General features: G+C 30.3%; 1 protein-coding gene across 1 annotated transcript in view; it reads right to left on the minus strand.

Moving 5' to 3' along the window:
* Positions 1-5217, minus strand: part of LOC113370735 (neuroligin-4, X-linked) — a 288495-nt gene extending 283278 nt beyond the window's left edge. Inside the window, exon 1 of the mRNA XM_026611427.1 lies at positions 5124-5217. The gene's annotated coding sequence lies outside the window, so the exon portion shown is untranslated. The remainder of the gene's footprint in view (positions 1-5123) is intronic.
* Positions 5218-8757: the final 3540 nt, after the last annotated feature.

An 8757-nucleotide genomic window follows, 5' to 3' on the forward strand; every position in this document is an offset into this window, starting at 1 on the left:
GCGAACAAAAAACTTATAATGAAATTAATTCGGTTTTTGCAATTGATGATTGAGTTACTGCCCATATGTGCACCGTAAAGTATTACCATTACCTACTCGTCCGCCCCTACATTTACATACAAGCCGCAGTTTGAGTTAACAACGGCGTTGTTTTCCGCGAGTGGCGCACACACACGCGAACACCTCACGCGGTACCTCGATGTGGATACAACTGTTATTTTAAAAGCGCTATTTTTCTCTTGGAAACTTCGCATAAATCATTCTGAACTATAAATTCAAAGGGAATGCGCTCTTTTCCTCAAACATTCATCTCATTTAGTACCTCTGTTTTGTGTCGGTGAGCATTTGTTTGTTTGTTGCGATGAACTGATAAATGTAAATTTTTTCTTTGAGTTTACTGCGTGATATAAACGGTATTATAATATTATTTCGTCAAATAGTAAATAAGACTATAATTTTTTAAACGTGCTGGTTATGTAGTTATATGTAACTAAAAGAAGAAACAATCATACCATGCTGTTCTGTAATATGTACATGAAAAATATAATATATTATTGTAGCAGGGTAGGTAAGTAGTACGAAGTATTTTTTAATCAGATCTTGAAAGATATTGAAATGTTTTTTTTAGATTTTGTCTAGATTGGATCTGTAAATTGTCCTCTCTAATATTGTTATATTGCCTGATTGCACAGAAAATACATGGCATTTTGACACTATTTAGTACCATTTTGTATGAGAAGCGCTACTTAATGTAGCCCCTACGTAACATTGAGTAGTCCGAGTAAACACTGATAAAAAGACGCCCCGCAAATATGTGTCAGGTTGTGCCATAATTTTTTTTTACAGTAAATAAATAGCAATCAGAAAATAAAAAAATTCTATAAGCTTTTGTGCTGATTATTAGAACTCCAATAATAGTACTGGATTTCTACAATATGGCATGATGGAGGTCTCCCCAGTGGGCTTCTCCAAATAAAAATTTAGTACATGTGTAATATAATATTGAAATGCACATAAAATTATATTGTTTAAATGAATGATTAATTAATTAATATTGTTAATTTACGCTGTAATAAAACTGCAAAATGAATAAAAATTCTGTCATTACATTAAAATAGGGATGCTAGGTTTTTTTGTAACTGATGTAAGTAGTAACGACCGTTTTTTTAAAGGATCTGAAACGATATTAATTTTTTTTGTCCCGATTGAACATGTAAACCGTCATGCATAATATTATCATAGCTACTGTCCAACAGGGCGAAGCTATAAACAAAACTGTGCAGGACCGTCATTTATGTAATATAAAAGTGTACTGTCATGAAACTTATGTTTTCTTTATTTTCGTCTGCTTTTTGTGATTATTAGGGATACATTATATATTTTATTTCACTTGACCTAATTATAGTGTGCGTTGATTTATGAAAAGAATTACTTTGAAACAAGTCAATTTTCCTAAAAACAAGCAAACAATAAAATATCGGAGGTATTGTTTTTTTTTTGTCGTTACTACATGACTTGGACGTTACAACTAGCACCAAACACAAAGTAAATAGACTATAAAATGGTAAATTGTGAAATAATGAACCATATTTACGTAATTATTTGTACTGAGATTGATAGAGAAATAGTTATAGTATGTACTTTTATTATATTAAAATATAACCAGTGGTTCTCAAGATATAGTAATTTTAGAAAAAATCTTGCCACAAGTCTTAGCTCTTCTGTACCATTTTTATAAAATTGATCTAAATGTATTTTTATAAAAACCGTTGGATTTTTCTATACATTTATTGTAATGAATCCCACTTTACTAATCACCTATTTATTTGCATTAATAAATGATTATGGATTAACTTAATAAATGTTGCTGCGTATTATCTAAAAAATGCACTCTCCATATTTTTATTGATATTTAATCAATAATAATTTTAGATAAATTATAGCACAAATATTTAATATTTTAATTCTAAGATCGTGTGTTAAATATGTTTTACTATAACTAATATCCATTGTCTTAAGTATCGGTTCATATTAAAGCCATGCCAAACTATAAACTAATAGATTCATAGATATAACCCTTTTTATTTCGCTAAACACTGACATTAGATTTTTGTTCGAATGGCCAAAAATATTGTTTTTTTGTTGCAAAAAAACATTACACTATTTTTTATTTTTATATTACATATAAATGTATTGATGTAAAATACCTAATGAAAAAGCCATTATGTAGTATATATTTTATGTAATGGAAGATATCTTTTTGAACTGAATTGAACTCAGTTCATATTTATGCATTTAAAACAATAATTCATAAAAGTTGCACTAGACTTCTTTCAGTGAAGTGAACTCTAAATTATTATTTAATTATATTCTGCTTTTTTCCATTCGTTTATGTAACAATAGCTTGCAATAAGATTTCTTTGTATCCTGATTGCTATTTTTAATAAAGAAATAAAAAAATTGAAGTATTGTATTCATGATAAATGCAACACAATTGAGCTCGAAATATAACACAGAAAATGGTAATATGACATATTTGATACATTACATATTCCACATAAATGCTACAAGCATAAATGTTTTATCAACGAATGCTAAAATTGCAAATTATTTCCAAAATATAACTTATATGAGGTTTTATAATAAGTGCCTAATGTTTTATTGAATTTGATACATATTACGTAGATTAACATATACTACAAAATAATAAATATACGTATGAGTGGGTGTATGGAATATTGAAGTTTGTTGTTGCTTTATGCAAATAAAGTCAACCATACATGTCTATAAATATCGTACATATACCAATTAAAAGTTCAGCATACAAAAACTTTCTAAAACACGTCTCTATGTGATATTATTACAAGCGTTGTTTTCAGTCTTTAAAGGTCATAAGCTCACTTAATTTAAGGTTTGTTTGAAAATGGTTCCTCAAACTCATATTACGTAATATATCAGTCGTATTTGCTCACAGAATCGTTATGATTTGTTATCGTTCCCATACTATTTGAGTTTCTCCTTGTTTTAAAACAAATATAATTACGCCCCTGAGAAAATGCCACGAATGCACATTTCACGAGCACAGTCGTGCATCGAAGTTTGCACAGAAGTGGATTTGGAAAAAACATCGATATTGAAGTCATTTTTTTGGAGTTGGTATATAATGTGATTAATTAAAAAAAATTTAAGTTTTCTTTCAGGAATTATTAGACAAATAGCTAACACCTCATATTAAACCTGTAGTAGTTTAAAACTTGGAACTTCCCATACCATTTTTTTTAAGATATATGGGAATATAGCAATGTTTGAAAAAATAGTTTTTTTTTCATTAAATCGATTATTTATACATTTTGGGAAGTTCATGTAACTTGCCTCAAGAAAAAATACAATACCAACTAGTTTTATAATTCTCAGATAGAAACCATTCTAGAAGCTATTTTCTCTTGCGCTATTAAACTATCGCTTCTATCCATTAGAAATTTCCATTCGAATAGCATAATTCCCGAACTAACCAAAATTCCAATAGAAAAATGTTAACTAAGTCAACACATAAATGAACTAAAAGCACCGATGTGGCAACTCACATTGTGCATAAAAGATTAGAACATTGAATTTGCACAAAAGTTCAACAGAGGCTACCGGCTATGGCAAATATTGGACGACTATATTATGGTGATGCAGACTAACTATGTAGACTCAAACTATAATTTTATGAGGAACGAGTCGATTTTGAATCATATTCAAATAGGTGCAAGTGTTATGGTATTTAAAATAACTTAAATATTTTAAATAAATATTTTGGTTTTATAATGTTCACTTTTTTTATTAAATTATTCTGAGTATATACAATTATTAATAATAAAATTAAAGGTATTATTAAGGTCGTCGCACAAAACTAACAAACGATAGCCCTCATTGAGATACATCAAATGATTTTTAAATTTCTAGAATCGATTCAGGCGTTTTTGAGCAAACGTTGATGAAAGGTCAAATTTTGACAAAAGCCAAAAAAAACGATTTTTGCAAACTTTGAAGAATTTTTAAAATTAAACAAATTGTCGTAGGGCCGTAATATTTTAGTATGATCTATAAGACTATAGTACCTACCGCAAAAAAATCATAGAAATCGTCGAAAAAAACATATTTAACACTTTATTACAAGAAAACCGCCCGGCCAATCTCTACCAAAAACTAATCAGCAAGATTCCGAACTATCTATCGAACCAATATCTATCGAACTGTTCGTGAATTTTCAAAATCGATTCAGAAATGCAGCCTAAAACGTGGACGAATCGTCGCACAAAACTGACAAATAATAGTCTTCATCGAGATACAAAGAACGGCTTTTAAATTTTTGAAACCGGTTTTTGAGAAAACGTCGATTTACGGCAAAAAATCTGTTCATATACACGCGGACACATACATACACACACATGCTTTTTCCAAATTTGTTCTCATCCGATTCAGAATGGCTTGAAATGTCGAAAAAATATAAATTTAGCGAATCGGATTTGTTTATAAAAACATAAACTTCTCCTTCGGGAAGTTAAATATGCATAAAAACTTATTATTTTTCAATATCATTTCAAGAATCTTGGATTATTTTTGAAAATAGTATTCTGAAAACAGATGTACGCGTCTCCCTAGAACAACTTGGCGCCTTCTGGAGGGACGCTTCCCAAAGATTGAAAACCGCGTCCCCAGTTCCTTGTATTCGATAGTTCGCATTTTCTATTTTGCTCTCAAAATTTTCTTATCAATTCCTGATTAACTTAACTAACTGAAGTTACACAACATTACTATTATTTCTATATTTAATTATAGCTTTGATACAGGGCTATTTTTGTATTTTTCAGACTACATATTTCAAAATTTTGCGCATAAGATATATTTAAAGAATTTATTATCGTCAGAATAATTTTAAGCGGACCAATACTAAGTGCAGTATTATCATATTTTAAACATTATAAAATATTATTGAAAATTCGAGATATCTAGTTTATTGTCGTTTTAGTTTTATAATAATGTTATTTTTTTACTAAAATGAGTCTTATCATGTATCGGCGTGATATATTTTTAATATATAGTTACAAATACAGTAGCTACATGTCATTACCGCTTACCGGTGCAATATATTGTGCAGACATGACTTGCAAATTCTTGATTATGGAAAACACTTCACTAACCACTACACTTTACTAATCACAATAAATATACTATTCATATAATTATTAATTTACACCACATATCGTCCACTAACAATAAATTCAGAAATAATAACTAAAACGACAATAAAAGACGATAAATTCCAAAAAACGAGGAAATGTCTTCACATTTACGGACAAAATGACGCGTCGCACGGCTGACCTTGTACTGATCGAAGGGCAACTCACCTGTGCCGACAAATTTTGAAAACCTGAGTGAAGTTAAGCAAATACCGGGGTACATATTTAATGGCGCCAATTTTAAAATTTAACCTGTCAGCAATATTGTGAATTCAAACATTCAAATATCTTGAACAACTGCTATTTTGAAATATTATCAACTATACTTCTAAATTGAATAAAATGCCTTCAGTGGCAATTAAATGTGACTATAGATTTAGTGATTAATAGCATATATAGCATGAAAAGGAAATTCCATGGCGTAAAGGTTAATCACGCTGTATTGGACAAGATAGTGATTCAAACCACCCTTTGGATGACCTGATATTAGGCAGTAGTGATACCGATTTTCACTTGAATATATGAATCAAAACATGGGTTTCTTATAGAAAATAGCCCATTTCGGGAATTGCAGTGTTAATTGCTTGCGATTCTTTCCTGAATCGAGTTCGAATTTAACTCAACTTACGCACATGCCCTAGAGTAGTACTACCCATTATTTTATTATAATGTGAAAAGATAATATTATAGATCATATGCAAAGTTTCCGAGCAGCCTATTGTCAATACGTTGGTAATATTGATTGATCAACGTTATTTGATTTTATTCGTATAGCGTTAGAATGTCTACAAGTTTTTTAGCTTAGATTTATATATTTTGTTAAATATAATGCATATCTCTGCATCAGCATAGAAAGCTCTTGAACGTAATTCAACACTTTCAACCACGGTTGCTGTTTCATATTATTGCTTCATAAATAGTGTATATATTCTATTCCTTGTATGTGTTGAGAAATCGTATTTTGTATTAAAGTCTCTCCTTGTACTTGATATTATTACACTTCATAACCAACATTATATTAAATATTGTATGTAAATTATTTGGTTAAGGTTTTTTAATTTTTTTTGCTAAAATTAAGTTTAAAATACTCTAAAACAGTTTAACTTTCATATTAGATCTGAATATTGTATTTTGCCTGTAAATAACAAATAAGGATAGTATTAGATAATTTGTATATCTCCAACTACAATAATTTCTAAATCTTTCACATTTTAAAGATAATAATTAATATTATAAGCAAACTATTTTCTTAAAGATTCTTAGAGTTTTCTTTAATGATTCTATTTACTTGCGATTACATATTCTTTATGAAATTATAACACCATTTATAATTATTGCACGTTACAATTTTTTTCAAGTTCTTATTACTCTTTTCCTATACCATGAATAGGTTTGATTATAAAAAACATATTAAAATGATCTACCAAGCTGGCTTATAAAATCAACATTTAATATCAGGATTAAATTAGTAAATCCAATATTGATTCAAAAGTAGCTATTTTCTTTAATCGTTAATGGACAGTAGATAGTAAATTATTAAATTTAAATTTAGTTTGTTAAATATATATATATATATATATATATATATATATATATACAGGGTAGGGCAAGGCATAGAGGTCCAATTTGACTTTCAGCAATTATATTGTGAAAACCAAACCAATTACATCACATCAAATACTGCATATCAAACAAACAAACACAATTTATAATTGCAAAAATATGTCTTTTGTTGTTGTTTTTTTCATCTGTTGTTGTCACCTGGTCATTTTTACCCTATAAGCGTGGAAAAAGACATTAAAAAGTTTGTCGCGGGGTAAACATGTCCAATGTATCATTCCTAACTTCAAAAGAATTTTACAAAATAATGACTATATTATTCTTTGGCACATTTTCTTACGAAAATAACACTGTGTATAACCTTCTTCTAGTATTTCGTCAGAAATATTTCTTACCAGATTTGGAACAATTATTTAAATTGATAATACTAATAATAACTAATAAAGAAAATTCTTTTGTTATTGCCTTTTAACCGGTGCCAATGACGCTGGGTCATAATGACCCGAGACGTTTTTTTAACGAACATATATTTTGTTTACCCGGGTTATGTGGTTTAAGCGTTTGAGTAGCTGAAGCGATGCCTCCCCGCTACCCGCCCCGATGGTTCGCTCAGTGCGACGCCGCCCGCGCAACGAGCAACTCGTGCGTCAAGTCCAATCGGGTATGTTTGACCCCAGCGTCATTGTAAATGTAATATTTTCGTGACATACTTTTATTTTCTATTTAGTGATTATAGTGACATATTATGTGACCAATTAGAAATATATAGCGGAAAGCAGCCAGTGGCCCATACTCACTCAGCAACAAACCTTTTGACGTTGTAAATCGCGTCGTCTTGCCCGTTTCTAAAAGCCATCGTAACATAACATTCGACAATTGGTTACGAGTTATGAATTAGTATCTCACCTCCTAACGGAACATAAACTTACAGCAGTTGGAACCTTCGCAAAAAACGGCAGATTCCACCTCAATTCATTACAACACGTGGAAAATGTCCAGGATCATCTACCTTGGACATCAAAAGGACATAACTCTAGTCTCCTACATTCCAAAGAAAAATAAAGTGGTCTTATTGATGTCCAGTCTACATCATGACGAAAAAATTGATGAGTCTACAGGTGACAAAAGGAACCAGACATCATTCCTTTACAATCACACCAAGAGTGGAGTGGATGTAGTGGACAATCTTTCTGCGTCATACAACGTGAGTAGAACACAAACGATGGCCATTGACTATCTTTTTTTGCAATGCTAATATATCGGAAATAACGCAAACATAATATACCGGGCTAATAATGATGATACACGCATGAAAAGAAGACATTTCCTAAAAAATCTGGGACTCGCCATGGTGCAGGAACATTACAAGTGCGACGAGCTCGAGTGAATTTACCACGTCAACTGCGCAAAAGAATCGCACAATTCACAGGTGAAACCACAGATGAACCACCTCGAAAGATTCTAGGCGTTCGCAAGAGATGCCAAATATGTCCGTCCAAAAAAGATAAGAAGACAAGTCATACCTGTCATGAATGTCAAATTTATATATGCCCTGATCATTTTATTACCCTACTGCAATAATTAGTGTAGTAGTTCGATGTCAGTAAATGAGGAATAGAAGACTGATGGCATTTAATAATTAAAAATAACTTAATTTGATCTCTTTTTTAGTATATAAGATGTTTGTTACCAATGATTATTAACATACTTAAACCAAAACTTATAATTAACATATGTTGTTTGTTCAAAGTTGATTTTGCATGTCTTGTTAAGTATGTCAATAAAGTTTAATTATTATATTTAGTTTTATTTTATTATTTTTATGCAGAAAATACCTTTATTTAGTAAACATTAATTACAATTTAGTAAAAGTATATATTTTTTATTATAAATCCTCATAAAACTTCGGGTCAAAATGACCCAACGTCATCGTTCTTGCATTTTTTTCGCGTCATTGGCGCCGGGTTAAACA

This window comes from Ctenocephalides felis, unplaced genomic scaffold (genome assembly GCF_003426905.1).
Source record: "Ctenocephalides felis isolate EL2017-DRISC unplaced genomic scaffold, ASM342690v1 CF-g0.4_SCAFFOLD_01492, whole genome shotgun sequence".
NCBI classification, from domain to species: Eukaryota; Metazoa; Arthropoda; class Insecta; order Siphonaptera; family Pulicidae; genus Ctenocephalides; species Ctenocephalides felis.